At 46.6% G+C, this 24050-nt stretch overlaps 1 long non-coding RNA gene across 1 annotated transcript; it reads left to right on the top strand.

The window, feature by feature from the left end:
- Nucleotides 1-546: 546 nt before the first annotated feature.
- On the top strand, nucleotides 547-23798 carry LOC143679630 (uncharacterized). Its single transcript, XR_013173876.1, has 3 exons — nucleotides 547-601; nucleotides 8113-8274; nucleotides 23451-23798. It is a non-coding gene; the product is annotated as an uncharacterized LOC143679630 (long non-coding RNA).
- Nucleotides 23799-24050: the final 252 nt, after the last annotated feature.

The following is a 24050-nucleotide window of genomic DNA, read 5'->3' as shown; positions in this document are numbered from 1 at the left end:
GAAAAAAACATATAGTCAATATCCTCCTTTATCCTTTACTCTGCTTTACCTCAGTCCTAACCATCTTCATTCATAGCTCTGATTGACGTCTGATCACCTTCCCGGGGTCTTTAACAGTTGCTGGACGGGGTGATGCTGACTTTCAGAGCCGCTGAACTGTAGCCCTGAGGCTCGGGTGTCACACAGTACCTGAAGTTCCAGGGAACGACCAGGTTATATATACGAGGAGCCCAACATCTCAGAATTTAGAAATAACATTAAATGCCCTGCCTGTCATCACCTAAGATGTCAGCGGTGTGGAAGCCGAAGCAAGGCTGAGGGCTGTTCCAGAAACAGGACAGCCAATGCCACGACTGGATCCTGGGCTGCAGGAAATTATCGAGGCAACTTGATGAAATTGGAAAATGAGTTACCTAAAAACACTTCTCTTTGCTGCCTGTCCTGATTTTGCAGCTTGCGCTGTGGGTGTGTAGGAAGACACGCCCGTCCTTAGGAAATGCACACGGATGTGCGCAGGGATTGAAGAGCACGGTGTCAGCCTGCTCTGTGCTGGTTTGGAAATGAGAACGAGAGGAAGGACAGAGCGAATGTGGCGGTATTGGTGAGTCTGGTTAATGGTGTGTGGAAGGTTTGCTCTATTACCTTCAAACTTTTCTGCAGTTGGGCCCCCCGGGGTTATGGGATGGGGTTGGATTGGGGACCAGCGCCTACAGGGCAGGTGTTGAGAGGCCCGGCTCTCTCCGTGCCGCTCCCAGGCTTCACTTCAGTTCCCAGACGTCTGTCCACAGTGGCACCCAAGGTCACCACGGGCAAGCGCGCTGCCCTGTGACGGTAGAGGGTGGGGCTGGAGGGCCATGAAGATTTGGGCCACAAGGCAAAAAACAGCTGGTAGGTTGCCTCTGAAAGAAAATGAAACAAAACCGAAAACTGCAGGAGCCTGAATGGCCTGAGCTGGATTTTATGTGCCCCCATCCTCCCAGTAGAAGGCCAGGCAGAACTTTGAGTGTCAGAACCTTAAGACGTCTCAGAAGGAGGGAGGAGCCATTCCTTAGTGGGAAATAGGGTACTTTTACCAAAAGGGGGGGGAAGATGTGCTGACAAGAGGCCCCCCCACTATGCCGACTTAAGGCTGTGCTGACGGAGGAAAGGAGCGCAGTGAAGCAGGGAAGGGACGCCTTACCCTTCCGTGGCACGGTCATGGCCAGGGCTGGAGAGCACTTTCAGAGGACGGAGATTGCGTGGAGGGTGTTCAAAAAGAGCACGGAAGACGGTAAACGTCTGGGAAACGTGTCCTCACTAGTTTCCCGGGGCTGCCGAAACAAAGTCCCTCAATCTGGGTGATTTAAAAAGACAGAAGCGTACAGAAGTCGGGAATCAAGGTGTGGGGGGTCACTCCCCTGAAGGCTCTCGGGAGGAGCCCTCGTTGCCTCCTCCTGGCCTTTGGTGGTCACCGGCCATCATTGGTGTCCCTTGGCTGCAGGCGTGTGGCTGCATCTCTGCCTCTGTCCTCACACAGTCCCTCCCCGTGTCTCTGCGTGTCCTTGTGTGTCTTTCATAGAGACTCACTTCTGAGTTTGGGGCCAACACTCATCTCGGAGGGGCTCACCTCCACCCTCGCCTAGCTCCACCTGCCGGGGCTCCCTTTCCAAATAAGGGCCCTGTCTGGGATGCTGGGTGAACACGGGGGAAGTATTCAACCCGGCACAATGGCACCTAAGAAAGGGTGGAAATAATTGAGACTTTACTCGAAGAAGAGATGGCTGTGGGGCATCCAATGGCTGTTCCCAGATACCTGACCGTCTGGTATGGAGAAGAATTGTTTCGGATTCTCTGGCTCCAAACGGGACAACTAAAACCCTAAGCGATCTTTAAAGGAGAAATGATTTCAGTTCAGTATATATAAGAAAGAGCTTCCCAAAATCGACTCCTGGAATTGGGATGAGCTGCTTCATAAAGTAGGGAGCTTCCCTCCCCATCCCTGGGGAAGCAGCAAGTGCCCTTCCCAGCCTGGCCTGCACCAGGGCTCATGGCCTGTGGGAAGACCCTGATCTGAGAGCCCTTATGCCAGAAACGGGCCCCGTGTGGGCACGGGGGTGGGGGAGGGTGATGGCAGAGAAGACAAGCGGGACGGGCAGGACGAGTTCCCTTCCACCCATGCGGCACCAGCTGCCCCCTGGGGAGCCTTCCAGTCCCAGTGGCGCTTCACCCAGGGCCCCTTTGGGACATCTTGCACCAATGTGCTTCCTCGTGCTTCCTCACTCAGCAGTGGTCAGCAGACGTGCAGCGAGGCTCAGGGGCCTCACCTACTATTAGAGCTAGAACAGCAGAGTTGGAAGGGGCTTTTGTGGTCAATGAGACAACAGTGCCTGAACATATCCCATGACATTCCTGACAGGTTGATAAATATCCCTGGACTTGATCGCCTTCAGAGATGGGTCACTCACCACCTCTGAAAGTAGTCCACATTACCTTTGGGCACCCTTGGTTCCTAAAATTCTCTCTTTTGGGAAAAATCTACATCTACCATTTAGTCACAGTTATCAAAATTTAAAATACACATACCCTTTTACCAGCAAGTCTGACTCAAAAATCTATCCGACAGATATAGTTCCATGTGGTCTCCAAGACGTGCGCATAATGATTCATTCCAGCAATAGAAATAATTTAAACATTTAACCGGGGGATTGATTAAACAAATTATGGAATGTCTGTACTATGGAATATGAGGCAATGGTTAAAGTAAATCATTCTTATGCACTGGCAGGGAGCAATCTCAAACTCATTTTGAGTTTTAAAAAAAGAGTTTAGCCCAATAATATCTACAGAATGATTCATTTTTAAGCAGCTTTATTTCCACACCATACAATGCTTCCAGTGTGTACAGCCCACGGCTCTTAGTATAATCACAGAGTTGTGCTTTCATCACCACAATCAATTTTAGAATGCTTTCATTGCAACAAAAAGAAAAACCCCATACTCCTTATGCCCCCCTATTATTGACACTTAGCATTGGCGTGGTACCTCTGTTACAGCTGGTGGACAAATACTAGAATGTTTCTGTTAACTTTAGTTCATAGTTTGCCTTGGGTGTATTTTCTTCCTGTGAACCACCCTATGATAACACCTTGTATTGGTGACGTACATTTGCTCCAGTTCATGGAAGAACATTTTCATATTTGTGCCATTAACACCAGTCATCGCCCATTGCAGGGTTCACCATATTATACAGTCAAGTTTCATCCTTTAGCTTTCTTTTTTTGTGACACAAATGACCCTAAACATCCCCTTTCAACAACAATCACACACCCGATTCAACACTGTTAATTACATTCACAGTAATGTCCTACTGTCACCTCTATCCATTTCCAAACATTTGCAATCAACTTGATTAAAAATTCTGCACAAATTAAGCATCAGCTTCCCATTTGCTGCCTCATTCTATCTTCTGGTGGCCTGTGTTTTAGATATTAATCCCATGAGTTTGCTCACAACATTTAGTTCATATTAGTGAGAACATGTCATATTTGTCCTTTTGTGTCTGGCTTATTTCACTCAACATGATGTCCTCAGGCTTCTTCCATGGTGTCGCATGCATCAGGACTTCATTTCTTCTTACAGCCGAATAGTATTCCATCCTATGCATCCATTCATACGATACATGCATTTGTTTATCTGTTCACTTGGGTTGTTCCCATCTTTTGTAAATTGTGAATAATGCTGCTATGAACAGCGGTGTGCAAATGTCTGTTTTTATACCTGCTTTGAGTTCTTCTAAGTACAGACCTAATAGTGGGATTGCCACATCACGTGGCAGTTCTACACTCAGCTTCCTGAAGAATTGCCAAGCTGTCTTCTACAGTGGCTGCACCATTTTACATTCCCACCAGCAGTGGATAAGTGTTCCTATTTCTCCACATCCTCTCTAAAACTTGCAGATTTCTGTTTAATAGGAGCCATTCCAGTAGGGGTGAAATGATATCTCACTGCAGTTTCAATTTTTCCATTTCCTTAATAATTAGTGACATCGAGCATCTTTTTGTGTGCTTTTTACCCATTTGTATTTTCTCTTTGAAAAATGTCTCTTAACCCATTTTTAAATTGGGTTGTTCATCTTTTTATGTTGTGTTGTAGGATTTCTTTATATATTCTGGATATTAAACCCTTACTGGATATGTATTTTACAAATATTTTCCCCTATTAATCAGGTTGCCTTTTCACCTTTTTGACAAAATGCTTTGATGCACAAAAGTGTTACATTTTGAAGATGTCTCATTTGTCTATTTTTTCCTTTGTTACTCATGCTGCATGTGTAAAGTCTAAGAAACCACCACCTACCACAAGGTCTTCAAGATGCTTCCCTACGTTTTTTCCTAGGAATTTTATGATCCTGGCTCATATATTTTAGGTCTTTGATCCATTTTGAATTAATTTGTGTATAAGGTGTGAGATAGGGGTTCTCTTTCATTCTCTTGGACGTAAATATTCTGCTCCTAGCACCATTTGTTGAAGAAACTATTCTGTTCTGTACCAGTTGAGTGGATTTGGCAGCCTTGTAAAAAATCTATTGACCATAAATGGGCGGGCCTATTTCTGAACTCTCGATTCGGTTGCATTGATTAATATGTCTATCTTTATGTCAGTCCCATTCTGTTTGGGCCGCTGTAGCTGTGTAAGTCGGGAAGTGTGAGTCCTCCAACTTTGTTTTCCTTTTTCAAGATGTTTTTGGATACTTGGGGTCCCTTCCTGTTTTAGTTTGCAAAAGCTGCCGGAATGCAATATACCAGAAACGGAATGGCTTTTAAAAAGGGAATTTATTAAGTTGCAAGTTTACATTTCTAAGGCTGTGAAAATGCCCAAATTAAGGCATCACAGGAAAGATACCTTAACTCCAAAAAAATGGCTGATAAAGTTCAGGGTTTCTCTCTCAGCTGGGAGGGCACATGCTAGCTTTCTCTCCTCATTTCATAAAGCTTCCCTGGGGGAATTTTCCTTCTGCTTGAAAGGTCTCTGGCTGTGTGGGCTCTGTTGGTTCTGGTGGCTCTAAAGGTTTTTCCAAAATGGTTCCCTCTTAAAGGGCCCCAGTAAGCATTCCCACCTTGAATGGGTGGAGACTTGTTTCCATGGAAACCACCTAATTAGATGCTACCACCCATAATTGGATGGTCACATCTCCATGGAAACAATAAAAAAGATCCCACCCTGAAATATTGAATGAGGATTAAAGGACATGGCTTTTCTGGGATTTGTGATAGCTTTAAACCAGTACACTTACCTTTCCAAATAAATGTGACAATTGACTTTTCCATTTCTTCAAAGTGGGCCATTGTAATTTTATGTGGGTTTGCATTGGACGAGATTCAGTTTTGTGATAGAAAAGGGGGCTGTACTTGAATCTCCATGTAGATTTTGTCTGGAAAGACACTGGTAACGTGGCTGCCTCTGGGGAGGGGAAGTGAGGTGCCCGGAGTCTGAGGCAGAAGGGAGAATAGTATGTAAATGTGCATATGCACGAACATGTGTGTATATGTATGTATGTGCATATCTCCCTTTTTTGCCTTTTGAATGTTGTACCCTGCGCATGCATCACTTAAAACAATTCTTTAGAAATCTTCCCTCTTAAATCCTACCTCAAAAGCCGTGTAGACACCTCTAATCTCTTTCTGCAACCGCATGCCTCTGAAGGAGTCACTACAGTCTTTCTCCAGGAGGAACAAAGATTTTTTTACCCATTTCCCGCCCCCCCACACCCCCACACCCCCTGGCCGTCCAGGCGGGCTGACCCCTGCGGGCAGACACCTGTTGTCCCGCCCCTTTTAGGGCTGCAGGCGACCTCGCTGCACACACACCAGGACGCAATGGAGGGGGTGCTTGGAGGCGAAGCCCTGCCCGGGGCAGCCTGGTCCAGGGCAGCTGGTGGGGTGCATGGGGTGCCAGGCGCTGGGTGGGGGTAGGGGTGGAAGAAGCCAGGAAGGGAACGGAGCTGGAAAGCACAGGGCTGAGCCGTGCGAGTGCTGTGCGGGGTCCTGACTCTTCTCCCGCAGCGTCCCCTGCGGTGACTGGCTGTTACGGGCGGAGTCTGTCCCGTGAGGACAGGGTCCAGTCCTGTCCCGGCCTGTGAATGTGCCCTGAGTTAGAGGTGGAGTCTTTGAGGATGCGATGAGTTAAGGTGAAGCCAAACAGACTTGGGGTGGCCCCGACCCAATATGACTGGTGTCATCGGACGCCATGCTGCGACAGAGGGAGAGAAGGCCCCGGGCAAGTCACATCCAGAAGCCAGAGCGAGGCCCGGGACAGACTCGGCCCGGGACGGGGACCCCAGCGCCCCCAGCTCAAGCTGCCTGGGCACCTCAGCCCCGGGAGACCTGGCTGCTGGCTCACTGAGTGAAAGGAAAAGTCACAGTTCCTTAGACCTGCACGCTACTTTACCCTTTTCGAGGATTTTTACAAACTGGCTTCATTTGTGACTCTGCAACCGTTCGGGCTGGGCCGTGGGATACGATTCGGCCCCTCTGGGGACGAGCCTGCGCCCGCCACACAGGTGAAGGGCTCACACAGCATCTCTGACTCATTCCGGGGTCGCCTTTGCAGCCCCCCAAGATAAGCCAGCAAACCAAAACCAAAGCCAAGAAAGACCCTTTGCTAAATTGTTCCACGTCTTAGAGATTCTAAAGATTGAAAACCCTTTTTCCGTGGAAATCGATGAAAGAGACTGGACTGGGGCCTCTGGATAAAGGACAGACGGGACCCCAAGGCTGCTTCTGGGTTGCGGCTGGGGTAGGAGAGGGGGAGCCTCTTCTTTAACACCCCCCCACCCCACCCCCCAGACCTGCTGCCACCACCAAGGGGCCAAGAGACCAGACGGACTTTCCACTTTGGGAAAGAGATGTCCCCTCCCTGCGTCTGCGAAGGAGGAACCTAGGAAATCCCAAGGGCCAGGTGCTGGGGTCCTGGCCTTTAATTAGGGGATCCCTCCCCTGCAGGGGCTAAGCCCAGAGGGGCAGCCGAGAGTTGTGGGAGGGGGGAGGCGGAGAGGGGCCTTGGCACAGGGCCACAGCACGCAGATGTCCAGGCACCCCCCAGGTCCTGGCTGCTCTGTCTGCTGGCACAGCCACCCACCTGCCCAGCAGCCTCTAGTAAATGTGCTATCCCCCTTCCAGGGTGCTCTCCATGGCCGTTGTAACCTCATTCCATCAGGATACGCAAGTTAGGGAAGCAGAAGGAAGAGGCAAATAGCAACATTTCTTTGCAGACCAGAGCATGAGAGTCCCCGAGGGAATAAGAACAGGGTGTCTCTGCTTGGGCATAGGAAAAGGTATTTTACTAAGTGAACTACTCTCTTGGTTTCTAAAAGGAGAAAAGGCGGTGAGAGAGGAAGGTGGAGAGGTTTCTGCAGGAAGTCGGCTCTGGTTGCTGGGAGTGATATTTAAACTATTTTTAACAGCCAGCTCCTGGAGGGCCTGCTGGGCTGGGTTCCCCTCTGGGTGCTGGCTGCTGGGTGCAGGGTGCTGGGCGTAAGTTACAAGGTGCCAGGTACAGGGTTCCAGGTGCTGGGTACAGGGTGCTGGGTGCCAGGTGCAGGGTGCTGGGTACAGGTTCCATGTGCAGGATGCAGAGTGCTGGGCACCAGGGCTAAGGTGCAGAGGGCAGGGTGCTAGGGCCAGGGTGCAGGGTTTTGGATGCTGGGTGTAGGTTGCAGGGTTTCAGGTGCTGGGTGCAGGGTGCCAGGTACTGGGTTGCGGGACCAGGGTTCAGGGTTCTGGTTTCCGGGTGCTGGGTGCAGGGGAGCTGTGGATTCCAGGGGCGGGGCTGGGCCTGGGGTTGTGGTTCGGCTTTGACAAAGCCTCAGGGCTTGCCATTTCCGCGGGGCCTGGTCACCTCTCAGACTGCCTCACACCCCCAGATTCCAAGCCACTCTGAGAATGCACAGCTTCTCCCACTATCACAGGTGGAATTGCAAATGTGTCTCCCCTTTATGGAGAGCTGGGCAGGCTCTCGATGTTAGAGCCCTGTTTTTCCCGGTGAAGGACAGAGCTGGGGAACCCAGCTGCAGGTCTGACCCCCCGGGAGGGGGGGGAATCTTCCTGCCTAATGCCCACCTCCTCCCCATTCCAGGATGAAGGTGGACATTCTCCCTACATGGGGGACACCTGGCATCCAGCAACCAGGGCTCATCCTCTGTCCACACAGAGGCTGGGGTTCCTGAGACCACTGGCAGGGGTCTGCAAGCTGGAGCTGCAGGTGTGCTGGAGACTGCAGGTATGCTGGGGACCGCAGGTATGCTGGGGGCCACAGATATGCTGGAAGCCGCAAGTGTGTGCTGGGGACAGCAGATGTGCTGGGGAAGGCAGGTGTGCTGAGGGCTGCAGGTGTGGTGGGGGCCGCAGGTGTGGTGGGGGCCGCAGGTGTGGTGGGGGCCGCAGGTGTGATGGGGGCTGCAGGTGTGCTAGGGGCTGCAGGTGTGTTGGAGGCCATGGTATACTGGAGGACACAGGTGTTCTGGGAGGCAGTACTTGCCTGCCCACCACTTGCCAAGGCACAAGGGCTCCTGCGAAGGTGCTGGACACTGTGGTTTTCACTTGCCCTGAGACAAGCTCTTGGGTCTCTAACACAATCAGGCAGCTTGGTTTCTTAAATGGAAGGCGAGGAGTGGTGGGAGAGGTAAGATACTTGCTGCCCAAGAGACCTCTTCTTACACCGTCTAGGGCGGTGAGTGTGGATGAGTTAGCAGTTTTGTCTTGAAAGAGAGGACTGCAAGGATCTTTTGAATTTCCACAGACTGCAAAGTTCCACTCCGCTGGGGCTCAAACATGGCAATGCTTCATCTTATTGTTTTTATTTCCATACTTATGTTAACATCTAATACATGCACATATATATGTATATATATGGTACAGTTTAAAAATTCAGATAGGTCTACAAGGCTTATAAAACAATCACAGCATGGCCACATCCTACCTCCTGGCACCCCAAATCTTACCTCTGTTTACTGCTCCCCAGAGATGACCACCATCTATGATTTTCGTGGTATCCTGGCATTTGCATCCATCTTTCCAAATAATATATTGATAAAGCTAAGTCTTGTTTTTGTTTTACATTTTGTTTTTATGGTGGGAGCATTTACATATCATACAAATTGCAATTTTAACTATTCTTAAGCTTACAATTCAGTGTCATTAACTACATTTGCAGTGATGTGCTACTGACAGTACCAAATATTACCAAATTGTTTCATGGCCCCCCAAAAAAACTCTGACCCCTTGGAGCAAAAGCACCCAGCCCCACCCCACCCCCAGAGCTTGGTACCCTCTGATCTCCTCTCTGTGCCTTCGAATTTGCCTGCTCTGCATAGTTCATCTAAATGGACTCATACAATATTTGTCCTTTTGCATCTGGCTTTTTCCACTCAGCGTGATGTTTTGAAGGATCATCCATGTTGCAGCATGGATCAGTATTTCACCCTGTGTCTTTTTATTAATTTTAGAAATTATCTACTGTGGAAGATGAGGGTTTAGCTTTTCCTCCCCCCCCCCCCCCCCCACAGGCACAGGTATCCACCTTTCTCTTTCACTTTCCAAGAGCCTTCATGCTTTCTTCTTATCTTAGATGCAGCTGGTTACAAGATGCATTATTTATGAATCACTGCAAAAGAAAAAATGCTCCCAATTAAACTATGACACAATACATTCTTACCACATTGACTCTAAGATGCATTCTGATCTTCAAGCTGTTAAGTTGTGAAAAACGTGTATATTTTTGAGTTTTATTAATTATGGGACATCACGATTTCTGATTAAATCACCAATCAGTATTTGCACTATTTTGACTCTGTAAATATTGTTCACAGTGTACCGTGATTACATTTCTGCTCTTGTCATCTTTTTCCCTCTGAAGTTAATAACTGCCTTGTATTTTTAATTACTTAATGTTTTGGGTATTTGCTAGGAATTCCTCCCCAAACTCCCCTCAATGTGATAAACACACTGGGAATGTCTCAGCGGTATTTCCCTCCCTGTGGGGCCTCCTCTGGGGTACCTCCCTGCTCCTTCCCGGGTCCAGCTGCAGTTGCCATCGCAGAGATTCCCTCAGCACCGGTTCCCTTTCCTGGGCTGCTTAAGGCACCACACCATGAGATGGTTCCGCCTGAACAATGAGGACTCTGCTTACAGTCAGAGTCTGGGAAAATGTCCAAATCAAGGCATCATCGAGGCGATGCTTTCTTCCCTCCGACTGGCCACTGCAATCCTTGGCTCCTTGGCCACCTGGCGGCATCTGCTGGTCTCTTCCTGCCCTTCCAGGTTTCACTGTTTCCAGCTTCTTGTTTCCGTGGCTTTATTTCTCTCCATCTCTCTCTTTCCCTCTCCCTCTCTGTCTTTATTCCATTTATTAAAAACTCCAGTTAAAGGATTAAGATTCATTCTGAATGAGACGGGTTATACCTCAAATGAAGTGGTCTCATCAAGATGTCCTACTTACAATGGGTTCACCCCAAATAAATAGATTGGGTTTAAGAAAATGCCTTTCTGGGGTACATACAGCTTCAGATCACCACACTCCACCTTTTGGACCCCCAAAAGACATGTTCCTTCTATATACAAATACATCCACTCCATCAGGATATCCCAAAAGCCTTAAATCATTTCAGTAATAATACTAAGTATAAAGTCTCATCAAAATCAGTTATAGGTGTGGTCTGTCCTAAGGCACAATTCCCCTCTGTCTGTGGACCTATGTAATCTAGAGAACAAGCTATCTGCTTCCAACATACGAAGGAGGGACAGGCACAGGATAAAATTTCCATTCCAGAATGGAGAAATTGGAAGGAAAATAGGGTTACAGGTCCCAGACAATTTGGAAACTCTGCAGGGCATGTTCCATTAGATTTCAGGGTCTGAGAGTCTGTTTTGTCTTCTGGGTCCAATGGAGCAGCGACCCCACCCTCTCCAAGCGCTTGCACAGCAGCCATGCTCTCCCCACTTACTGGGGTGAAGGGTCCCCCTCATCAAACACCAGTGTGGTGGCCGAACTCTCCACACCCCCCAGGCATGCGAGAAAACTGGGGTGGTGAAGCTCTTCCTGAACAAGGGGTGGAAGGCTCACCCCCTCCAAGTTCTGGGGTCCGCCCGCCCTTTCCACATCCGTGGATGGCTCCCCTCTTGGCCCGAGGAGATGTCTTCAGTCCACACCTGAGCGTCCATGGTCCTGCTCTGGAAGTAATTTTTCCTTCAATCTGTTCCTTTTCTGTCCCTTTTAGTCCAGGCTGACGGTGGTTCTGTTCATACAGATCTCTAAAGAGACTTATTGGTATTGTGGGCAGTTCGCTGAGGTCCCGGCTGTCAGACCGGAGGCCCTGCCACTGATGCTTCCTGGACAACTGCAGTTCCCATCCTGACTTGTGCTGAAATGGCATACGGGCTCCACGCTTGGCTAAATCCTCGTGTGAAGCATTGTTCCTTGGGGAATCGTTTTCCAGAAGTTCAGAATTCTCCAAACTGTCCATTTCTGGTTGATTCGTAACCAGGAGTTCAGTTCTCAGCTCACCCCTTTTCTCTCGCATTTATTATTAGCCTCAAGGATAAGTCAGACTGTATTTTCACATTTAGTTTGGAAATACCCTTAGCTGAACATCCAAGCTTGTCACTTTCAAATTTTGCCTTCCATCTGACTACAGGACTCAATTTTGCCAAATTCTCCGCCACTTTAAAACAAGGGTCCAGTTTTTCTTCCAGTTGGCAATGACTCGTTCATCACTTCTGTCTAAGATCTCATCAGAGGTACCCTAGTGTCCAAATTTCTACCGACAGTCTTGTCAAAGCAATCTATGCCTTATCTCTCAAACAGCTCACAGTTCTTTCAGAATCTTCCCTTTACCCATTTTCAAAGCTGTTCTAGCATTTTTGGTATTTGCAATCTCAACACTTGGCACCAAAATCTGTTTAGTTTGCTAAATCTGCTGAATGTAGATACCATGAAATGGGTTGACTTTTATCAGTGGTGATTTATTAACTTACAAGCTTATATTCTGAGGTCATGAAAATATCCAACTCCAGGCATCATCAAGGCAGCACTTTCTTCCTGAAGACCAGCCACCAGCAATCCTTGACTCCTTTACTCCTCTACCTACAGTGTCTGTAGGTCTCTCCCTTTTTTTTTTTTTTTTCCGGTTGTTTGCTTTTAGCTTCTTGCTTCCATGGCTGTGCTAGTTTGAAGCCGTTATGCACCCCAGACAAGCTATGTTCTTTTCCTAATCCAATCTTGTTGGGGCAGACCTGTTGTTTAGGAAATAAACTTTGGGTTGTTTCCATGGAGATGTGACACACACAGTTGTGGGTGTGACATTTTGATTTGATGGAGATGTGCCCATCAAATGGGTCTTAATTAGTTTACTGGAGTCCTGGAGCCTTGCTTAGTTTGCTGGAGCCACAGACACAGCCACAGATGCAGACATTGGGGAATGCAGAAGCCCCAAAGCCACCAGGAGCTGCACGCGCTGACAGAAGCTACACAGGAACCACAGCCCAGCAGACGTCGCCACGTGCCTTTCCGTGAGATGCTGAGCTAAGAGATGAAACCCAGAGGTCTGCCCTGGAGCAGCGAAGCTAGGACCCACCACTATTCTCACACTTGACATCGTAGGTGTAGAAAAGAATTTTATTTTAAAATAATTTTTCAATGTCTCAAATGTCTGGAGATTTATTGCTGGTACTAAGGCGATGTGTGCAATAGGGGAAGCTTGTTGCCTAGTGGGCTCTCGGCAGGGTGGTTCTGCTGAGGCCTGGCCGTGTCACAGAGGGAGCTCTCCAGGGCAGTATCTGGACGTCCCTCTCTCAGACTGTTCAGTTTCCTTCAAAACGAATCCTCCAACCGGCCTATATTCTGGGAACAAAGAGGGGCAAGGAGACTGCAGACTCTCACAGTTCAAAATGCAGACTGCCATTTAATCCTGCCTTCCAGTAACGTGTCCCACGCCTGTGCCCAGCTGTGCCCAGTGCCCTTGAGTTTAGATGCCCTCTGCGTGCCCCTTTGCTCGCGGGGCTGGCAAGGGTGGGTGCCTGGCCCCACGAGGTGTGGAAGTTGTGGGAGCCTCAGTGCTCCATGCACAAAGTTTCAACCCATTTCTTTTCAGCTACTTGCATCCATGTTCTGCACAGAGGGGCAAACCCTGCTTTTCCCTCTGGTTCTGTGGTGTAGGTGGTTTGGTCCTTACTCGGTTCCCTTGGGGACTTACTCTTGAGCTTTGTCGTCTTTCCTGAATTAATTACCGGTCATTCATCTGCTTTTTTCGTTTTTGAACAGCGTTGACATTTTTTTTCTGTTGTGGTCCCTTTTCCTGGTCCATCCGTGCAGCGGTGTGCTGGTAGAGGCTTCGGGCCGGCTCCGGAGGAGCCCCGGTCTGCTGCACCCTGGTTTCCGTGGTGTGAATGGTCCTACTGTGGCCAGTTTCAGGCCACCAGAGCGACACCACCGGGCACGCAGCTGGCGCGAGGCCACGCAGTTTATCGTTAGGAAATGTTTCCGCCACACAGATAGGATAAATGGAAAAAAGGATGTAAATAACCTCAAGAGGATTGCAACGTTATTATGAAGTGATGCTATCACAATTCATTTGCTTTGTTTTAATATAATTTATTTAGTTGGAAGCGTCCACACAATTTAATCTTTTAAATGTCTGTGTCGAACAAACCAGCTCGCAAAATTCCAGAAAATTCAAAAATCAATTCTCACAGGCCAGTATCTGGCCCTAACACACCACGGGGTCCATGCCTTCTTGCTGCTCGTATTGTCATCTAGAATATTCTAAATAATCTGCTTTTCAGTTGGCTGCTCCCCGGCGTGTAAATCCTCTTCTCAGATGTCGTTAGCGCGGGGCAGTGGACGCGGACTCAGGGGCCGGGTCTCTCCGAGGAAGGGATAGAGCCTGGGGGGGCAGGGAGCGGCGCTGCGGGGCCGGGGCTGGGCGGGGGCGGGGGGAGGGGGGTGCGGGCCCGGGGCTGGGCGGGGGCGGGGGGGAGGGGGTGCGGGCCCGGGGCTGGGCGGGGGGAGGGGGTGCGGGCCCGGGGCTGGGCGGGGGCGGGGGGAGGGGGTGCGGGCCCGGGGCTGGGCGGGGGCGGGGGGAGGGGGTGCGGGCCCGGGGCTGGGCGGGGGAGGGCGTGCGGGCTCGGCGGCGGAGGCTGGTGCTGCGGAAAGCCGCAGGGCCCAAGCCAGGGCAAGGCTACCTGTCCACCTGCGCCTCCCTTTAAGATCAGCTCACGAGTCTGGGTTCTGCAGTGATCCCCTGAAGCCATTCCAGGATGCCTGTGCATCAAGGTGTGATGAGCTGCGCTCTGGGCACTCCCTGCACGGCACTGGGCCCCCGCACCGCGCCGTGTCCTCGCACGTGTGGGAGAAGGGAGCTGTCATTATCCCGTCTCACGGACGGAGCCAACCCAGGCCTTGGAGCCGGCGGCACAGCCACCAGGAGCGTGTCCGCCCGCAGACCGGGTGCTGACTTCTCATGACGGCAGGATCTGGCCCCAGGTTCTCTTTTCTGCTCGCATGGCGCTGGGTGAGAGCCGGCACTTCTAAAAATGCGCTTGTGTTGCGATCCAGTCACACAGCATGGAAACCATCTGATATGTGTCATCACTGGTTCACAGTATCACCAGATCCATGGGCAAACAGCCTCGTGATCAAGTTTAGACCATTTCATGACTCCAGAGAAGACATAAAAATAAAAAAGAAAATCCTGCTCCTCCCGTACTCCTTGTCCCCACTATTACTGACCCACGGTGTCTGTGCGGTGCATTAGTTGCTACTGATGAACAGTATTAAATGTTGCTGTCAACTACAGCCTATGCTTTGCAGTAGGTGCATTTCTCCCCATACACCCCTCCATTATTAACTCCTTATACTGTGTCTTTCATCTGCTCTACCTCACGGAAGTCCTCGTACATACATATTTGTACAGTTAATCTTGGACATTGTCCAGGGCGGGCACTTTTATTATCCAAAATATCAAGGAGTTCCTTTAAGTACAAAGTTGTACGATTCTGATTCTGACCTTGGTTGACCCTCCTGAGATCTTGTACTCATTTCTGGTACATAATTCAACAAGACTCCAGTCCGGCTACAGGAAGAGGGGAGGTTGACAAGAGTAGAAGACTGCACCATTCCAGTTCAAATGGAAGACAGAGCATTGCCATTTAGTTTCTGTGTTGGGCAGAAAGAAGAAAGTGTCAACAAGTGCCACAATAGACAACAGCACCTTTGGAACACCTATTATGCACCAGATACGGAATTTAGTACTTTACGTGCATTGTCTCACCTAAATTGTTCTTATCTTCACAACCACAATCCATGGTGGGTGTTACTGTTATCCCTGTTTTGAGAGTGAGGGGTGAAGATGGGGCTGAACTGAAGGAGGGCAGGCCTTAATCGGCCGAAGTCCTTATAAGGGGAAGGTATCTAGGCAGAGACTCAGCCCATAAAGCAGGAGAAGGAGAAGCCGCATGTGGAATCTTAACAGAGGGTACAGACTGCAGGAGCAAGCCAGCCCTGTCAACACCCGAATGCTGGACTTCTAGCCTCCTACACCATGAAACAACAGCTCCCTGTTGTCTATGTGATGATGCTGTGACACTTGATTGTATACTTTGGATGGATTGATTGGTGTGTGAATGTGTCTCAGTAAAATTGCCTTAAGGGCAGTGGGACGGTGGCTCAGTGGCAGAATTCTCACCTGCCATACTGGAGACCCGGTTCAATTCCTGGAACCTGCCCATGACAAAAAAATAAATAAATAAAAATTGCATTAAAAAAGTCCCTGTTGTGGGCGGGCCACGGTGGCTCAGCAGGTAAGAATGTTTGCTTGCCATGCCTGAGGACCTGGGTTCGATTCCCGGTGCCTGCCCATGTTAAAAACAAACAAACAAACAAACAAACAAAAAAACCCTGTTGTTTAAGCCAACACACGGTGTGGTGTGTGTCATAGCAGCTCTAGCAAACTAAGACACTTGCCTCCAAATCCCTGCATCTATTACCCAAGCTAGTCTGCCTTCAGCTTTTGTGACTTGGCAATTGGGAGAGTCCTGGCCATGCAGTGTCCCCACCAGGCTGTGCTGCTGCTCAACAGTTCCATATTTACAGGGCTAGAAGAGAGTCCTCCCTTGGACACCTTGGATTTACCCCAACCTGTGTCAAACCTGTAATCAGGTAAACTTTTCCCACAGTACCTCCCCTCTCTGAAAACATTCTGTATCTCATCCCTAGGATTCTTCATCTCTTGTTATTTGACCAATATCATATCTCCTAACGCCAACATCATAACATGTAGTTATTAGAGTTGACCTGCATCACTTAGTCGTCTGCCTATAAGAGACAGGAGAAAACTCATATACTAGCAATCCTAACTCTTCTGATCACAGCTGTGGGTCCCCAACAGGCCAGTTTTTTGTTTTTGTTTTTTTAATGGGGGAACATCATCTATTGATGTGTGTATTATATGGATTTATTTTATTATGTTGAACAACACTTGCATTCCTGGGATAAATCTCATTTGATCATTGTGTACAATACTTATTTTTAAATATAGCAACTTTATTGCGATATATTCACATACCATGCAATCATCCAAAGTATACAATCAATGGCTCACAATATCATCGCACAGTTGTGCATTCATCACCTCAACAAATTTTAGAACATTTTCATTACTCCAAAAATAAAAAAGAACACCCAAATCATCCCATACTCCTTATCCCCCCTCCATTATTTATTTATTTATCTTTGTTTTCTTACTCATCTGCCCATACCCTGCATAAAAGCCATGTCAGGCACAAGGTTTTCAGAATCACGCAGTCACACTGTAAAGGCTCTATAGTTATATAATCATCTTCAAGAATCAAGGCTACTGGACCACAGTTCGACAGTTTCAGGTATTTTCTTCTAGCTATTTGAATTCACTAGAAACTAAAGAGGAATATCTATATAATGCATAAGAATAACCTCCAGAATGACCTCTCAGCTCTATTTGAAGTCTCTTTGCCACTGAAACTTTATTTTGTTCCATTTCTTTTCTCAATCCCATGATAGCAGGACTAGGTTCACCCCTGGGAGTCCTGTCCCATGTTGCCAGGGAGATATACGCCCCTGGGAGTCATGTCCCACGTAGTGGGGAGGGCAGTAAGTTTATTTGCAGAGTTGGTGCAATACACCAGAGACGGATTGGCTTTTAATGAGAGGAGATTTATTTTATTAGTTCTTCAGAGGGAAGGCAGCTAACTCTCAGCTGAGGGTCCTTCTTATGCAGGAAGGCACAGGATGGTCTCTGCTGGCCTTCTCTCCAGGCCTCTGGGTTCCAACAACTTTTCCCAGGGTGATTCCTTTCTGCATCTTCAAAGGCCTGGGCTGAGCTGCTTGGGCTGTGCTACATTGAGCTCTTTCATTTAAGCACCAACCAATTAAATCAAACATCATTCATTACAGCAGGCACGCCTCCTAGCCAACTGCAGATGTAACAAGCAACAGATGAGGTTCATGTACCATAGGCTCATGTCCACAGCAACAGAACTAGGCACCGTCACCAGGCTAAGTTGACACCTGAACCTAACTACCACAATTGGCTTAGCGAGGCCACATCTGTACAACAAAAGAGATTCTGTAGGGGTGACTCTAAGGCATAATTATAAGTAGGCTTAGCTTCTCTTGTGGGAATAAGTTTCATAGGGGCAAGCCCTAAGATCAAGATCTTGACTTATTTAATTGGCAGACCCTAAGGCTTGTAAGAATATCAGGAATTCCCCAGGTGGAGGATTTTAATATTTCCATATTTCTCCCCAGCTCCTCCAGGGGAAATTGCAAATACTTTCTTATTTTCTGCCCAAATTACTCTGGGATGTATTAGGGTATTACATTAACTTGCACAAAATAACAAGATCTCACTCTCTGTTCAAGTTTCCCTGTAATTACATTGTTTGAATAGACAGACCATATAGGTTAAATTAGATAGTGTTTACAGAAAATAAAAATTTTGTAGCAAATAAACATCTCTTCCTCTGGTCTCACACGGAAGTTGAAGTTTTACAATATAGCCAATATCATCCTTTGCCCTGCATTCTGATTTACTTTAGTCCTAACCAGATCAGCGTCATTCATATCTCTAATTGAAGTTTTATCTTTTTTTCTGCTTCTTTAACAGTTGCTGTATGGAGTAATGCTGACTATCAGGGCTGCAGAACTCTAGCTCTGAGTCTCAAGTGTCAATACAGATATCCAAAGTTCCAGGGAATGACAAGGTTATATACAAAGAGCTCAGCATCTCAGAATTTAGAAATAACAATTACAGCTCAGGAATAGATGTGACTGTTATAAGAGCTTACAATCTAGGAACCTTTACAATAAGACTTATTTGAACATTCTGTACTTCTTAATCATCAATTCCTCAGTCCCTACCCATGTTCTATCCCCTGATCACCTAGTGCTTTCAAGTTCAATTCTTAGAGTTTGTACCTTAAATTTGGTCCATCTCAATGAGGCATTAAAATATTTCTCTTTTAGTTGCTGGCCTATTTCACTCAACATAATGTCCTTATGCTGGTTTGAAATTGTTGTGTACCCTAGAAAAACCATGTTCATTAATCCTGATTTAATATTGTTGGGTAAGATCTTTTTGATTAAGCTGTTTCCATGGAGCTATGACCCACCCACTTATGGACGGGACCTTTTGATTAGGTGGTTTCCATGGAGATGTGTCTCCACCCATTCAAGGTGAGGTTGCTTACTGAGTCCTTTAAGAGAGAACCATTTTGGAAAAGCTTCAGAGCTGACACAGACAACAGAACTTGGAGAGACAGGAAGAAAATACCTCTGGGGAAGCTTTCTGAAAAAAGAAGCTGGGAGAGAAAGCTAGCAAAGATCACCATGTGCCTTTGCAAGCTGACTGAGAAACCCTGAACATCATCAGCCCTTTCTTGGGTCAAGGTATCTTTTTCTGGATGCCTTTGGACATTTGTATAGCCTTAGAACCATAAAATTGCAACTTAATAAATTACCTTTTATGAAAGCCAACCCATTTCTGGTATACTGCATTCCAGCAGTATTTAACAAACCACAACAGTTCTCAAGATTCATTTACCCATTGCATGCCTCACAACTTCTTTCCCTCTAACAGTTACTCAACATTTTGTTGTATGTATACACCACAGTTTGTCCTTATGTTCATCAGTACTCTTAGGCCACCTCTGTCCATTGCAAGTTGTCATAAACACCAGCCTGCAAATGTCCATTCGTGTCCCCGGTTTCAGCTCTTCCAAGTGTATACCAAATAAAGGGGCTGCAGGATCATATGGCAACCCTTTTCTCAGCCTCCTGTGGAACCACACACTGCCCTCCAGAGGGCTCACCATTCTACTTCCCTATCAACAATAAGAAGGTATATCACTCCCTCCACATTTTTCCCAGCACTTGTATCTTTAGGTTTATTATTATTTTTTTAACTTTTTAAAATTGTGAACTATAACATTTATGCAAAAAAGTAATAAATTTCCAAGTATTTTAACAACTCGTTATAGAACAGATTTTAAAGTTTGGAATGGGTTACAGTTCCACAATTTTTTGTTTTATCTTCTAGCTGCTCCAAGACACTGAGACCAATGGAGATATCCAAATATCAAAGTAGTGACTCAGTAGTCATACTCATTTGTTAAATCCTATCTTCTCTATTATACTCCTCCTTCTCTTTAAATAAAATATATACATAAAAGCAATAAATTTCAAAGTACATTGCAACAATTAGTTGTAGAACAGATTTCAGAGTTTGGTATGGGTTACAATCCCACAATTTTAGGTTTTTATTTCTAGCTGCTCTAAGGTACTGGAGGCTAAAAGAAATATCAGTATAATGATTCGGCACCCTTACTCATTTGTTAAAGCCTACCTTCTCTGTATAACTCCACCATCACCTCTGATCTTTCTCCCATTCTTCATGGATATTCTAACTTTTTCATGTTGGAAGGGGCTGTCAGTAATATGGGATTTGGGGACGGAATTAGTTGATATTCTGGAGAAGCTGGCCCCTCTGCATTTCAGGACTTATCTGGTCCAAGGACCCATCTGGAGGTTGTAGGTTTGGGAGAGGTACCCTAGTGCATGGAAACTCTGTAGAATCAGTCTGCAACTGGTTGGATTAAATCCAGCTGATCGGATTTTCTCATTGCAGAAGACACTCTCCTTAGTTGCTTGTAGATGTAATCAGGCACAGATGCAATCAACTGATGATGATTTAATAAACCAAATTTCTGGTTTATCACACAGGTACGAAATGTCCTTGCAGTCAGGGTGAGGCCAGTGCTTGCTTGATGAGACAACTGGGCACCATCACCTGGCCAAGATGACACATGAACCTAACCATCACACCATCCTAAGTAAACAATGAATAGTTCCCTGTATAATTGCATAGTCATGCATTCACCACCATAATCCATATGAGAACATATCCATTTCTTCTGCAAAGAATAAAGAATAAAAAATAAATAAAAGGAGAAATAACACCACCACTACCAAGAAATGAATAGCCTCCTTTATGTCCTCTTCTTATTGACATTTAGCTTTGGTATATTGCCTTTGTTACATGTAATGGAAGCATATTACAGTGTTACTGTAAATTATAGACCCTAGTTTGCATTGATTGTATTTTTTCCATATACCATCTGTGACAGTTAGAAACTTGTTGTGTAATTCAGAAAAGCCACGTTCTTTAATCCTGATTCGATATTGTTGGGTGGGATCATTTTTTATTAAGTTGTTTCCATGGAGATGTGACCCACCCAATTGTGGGTAAGACCTTTGATTATGTGGTTTCCATGGGGTGTGTCTCCATCCATTTAGGATGCATCACTTACTAGAGTCCTTTGAGAGAGAACCATTTTGGAAAAAGCTCCAGAACCAACACAGAGAGAGAGATTTGGAGATGCAGAAAGAAAATGACCCCAGGGAAGCTGTTTGAAATCAGAAACTGGGAGAGAAAGCTAGCAGACTTCACCATGCACCTTCCCAGCTGACAGAGAAAGCCCAAATGTTACTGGCCCTTTCTTGAGTCAAGGTATCTTTCTCTGGATGCCTTAGTTTGAACATTTTTCTGGCCTTAGAACTGTAAACTTGTAACTTAATAAATTCCCATTATAAAAGCCATTTCATTTCTGGTATATTGCATTTCTGGCAGCATAAGCAAACCAAAACACCATCCCATTTCCAACACCTTACAATGTTCTGGTTTTTGCCCTGCCTATATGGAAAGTTTTTTTGAAGTGCGTCTCCCCAGATATGATCCACCCCACTCAGGTCTTCCCAGACAAGACATGCCCAGGTCTCAGGAAGAAGGTATAACCAGTGTCAGGTTTCCCTGAGGATGAGACCCAGCAGGCTGCCAGACTTTCCTGGGATGCCTCTGGACTCTGTGCATTTCCTAACCTGCCCAGCAGGTGGTGCTTGTCAGCTCACAGCTCCTCATTAGCATAAAGTGGTGGTGACTTTAATTTTCAGCAGATCCCATACCTGAGAATGGTTGAGTCAGAGGCTGGGGTAGAAGACAAGCTTAAGCTGTTTCTGTTTTCTAGCTCTGGGGATCTGAATTCTCTGAATGAGAGCTGCCACTTGTGCTGGGCTCTGCCCCCTGCCCTTTTTCTTTGGAGAAGATATGCCCTTTAGGGGATTATCTTCTTCATCTGACTAGTTACTTTGTCTCTTGAACAAACCTTAACTATGCCCTTGTCAGGGCCTGTGCTGACAATTGAAAATGCCCAAGTCTTTTTAAATTGGACTGCTAAGAATAGTTTTTAAAAAATTCCTTTTCAGAGCCTGTCTTCAACCTCCTGGGTTTGTGAATCAAGAGTTGGGGCCTGGCTCTGTGTACCCCTTATCTTGGGGCAGAGTCCTTTTCCAGTGTTCCCAGCTCACCTGATTCCAAAAGCCTCATTTGAATAATTTTTTCTATCAGCCCCACCTCTTCTCTACCAGGAGAGACCTCTGGGTTCCTCCCTTGCTTGCTCCAGGTTTATCTGTGCTCGGAGCTTATATTCAGCCATACCTTCCCTTGTTCTAATAGAGACTGCTTCCTTTTCCCATGGGGGAGTGTCTCCAAAACAGCCTGCCATGCAATGGGAAAGGGGAGCCAGCTCCCACAGTTTGGAAGACCCACTTACAGTGCTGTGCTGTGATCTCGGCCCTTCCACCCCTTCAAGACTAGTGTACGATGTGTGTTTGGTTACGGATGTCTCCCAGACAGCTGTTCCAGACAGTTCCTGGCTATTTATCCTCTGCCCTAGAGAACTAACTAAGTTTCTGTATAATTCTATTAATGTGTTATTGGGTTCAGTTTGCTGGTAGTTTTTTGGGAGTTTTACATCTATATTCATGTGGTGGTTTGAAGCTGTGTATACCTCAGAAAAACATGTTTTTATTCCCCATTCCCGTGGGTGTGATCTTTTGATGAGGCTCCTTTAATCGAGGTGTGACCCACCTTGTTGAGGATGGAACTTGACCCTATTACTGCAGTTCTTTATACAGGGAATGAATACAGAAAGAGAAAAAAGAAAGCCACAGAAAGCAAAAGCTGGAAAGGAGCCCAGAAGAAAAGGAAGAAAGCAGCTGATGCCACCACGTGGCGGAGGAGTCAGGGTCACCCGCAGCCAGTTTTCTGTAGAAAGCTTTGCATTGATGGTGCCTTGATTTGGCCTTTTTTTCAGCCTCAAGCTGTGAATAAATAAATCACACTGTTTAAGTCAACCCTTTCCGTGGTGTTCGCTGAAGCAGCCTAAGAAAGTAAAACAGTTCATAAGGGACTTTGGTCTGCAAATTTATTCTCTTGTAATATCTTTATCTGGTTTTGGTATTAGGGTAATGCTGGCCTCATAGAATGAGTTAAGAAGTCTTCCTTTTCCTTCAGTTTTTTTTTAAAGGGCTTGAGAAGAATTGTTCTTAATTCTTCTTTGAAAATTTGGTAAAATTCACTAGTGACCCGTTTGTTCCTGGACTTTGTTTTGTTAGAAGAGTCAATCTCTTTACTTCTTGTGAGTCTTTGGAGGCCTCTTTTTTTTTTTTTTTTTTTTTGAGTCAGTTTAGCCATTTTGTGTGTTTCTAGGAATTTGTCCATTTCATCCAGGTTATCTGATTTGTTGACATGCAATGCTGTTTTATTTTAACAAAAGTAAAAATGATCTATTAGAACTTTTGTAAATTCATTTGCAAACTTGGTCCCCCAACTTTATTTCCTTTAGGAGGTTTTAGGTTTCTCTTGCTAAGGGAATTTCTGATAGAGGAGTGTGGTGGGTGCCTCCAAGATGCCCCCCTGCAGTGTAATCCCCTCCCACTTTTTATCAGATTGGTCTGTTACCGAGAGGACACAACAGAAGCTCTTAGATGCCATTTCCAAGGTTATTTTTTAAACGACACTGCGCTTTCTCTCTCCATCTCTCTCTCAGATCAGCTGTTCTGGAAGCCAGCTGTCATATCCCAAGGACACTCAGGTGGTCTGTGGAGGGGGCTGTGAGACCAGGAACTGGAGTTTCTGGCCAATAGCTGCTGAGGAACTGAGGCTGCAAACAATTCCACATCTGTCCTAGCTGGTGGATCCCCCTGTTCCCAAAAAACCTGGAAGTGACTGCAGCCCTTGCCTAATTCCAGCCTCACGAAGGACCGTGGGTCAGCACCTCCCAGCGAAGCTACTCACGGATTCGTCATCCTTGGAAACTATGAAAGACAATAAATGTTAATTGTTTTAAGTTACTGAGTTTGGGGATAATTTGTCTGGCAGCAGTAGGTAATGCATACATAGAATAAGAATACTTATTCTCGCTACCCCTATCTTCTCAAGAGGAGCCCTCCTTACTTCCTTAGGGAGAGCTGTCTGTGTCCCCAATTAGAGTGGCTGGGACATCCTTATTTCCTTTACTAGACTGGGGACACTGGCATTTTACATTGGATGTAGAAGCACATTTCTTTTACATTCATTGTTATACATTTGTGTATGCATGTAACTAAATATTTGTATATATCCTTGACTTTCCTCCCCTGAAATAAAT

This window comes from Tamandua tetradactyla, chromosome 4 (assembly GCF_023851605.1).
Source record: "Tamandua tetradactyla isolate mTamTet1 chromosome 4, mTamTet1.pri, whole genome shotgun sequence".
NCBI lineage: Eukaryota > Metazoa > Chordata > Mammalia > Pilosa > Myrmecophagidae > Tamandua > Tamandua tetradactyla.
Note: the sequence above shows the minus strand (reverse complement) of the source record. Positions and strands in the feature narration are given on the sequence as shown.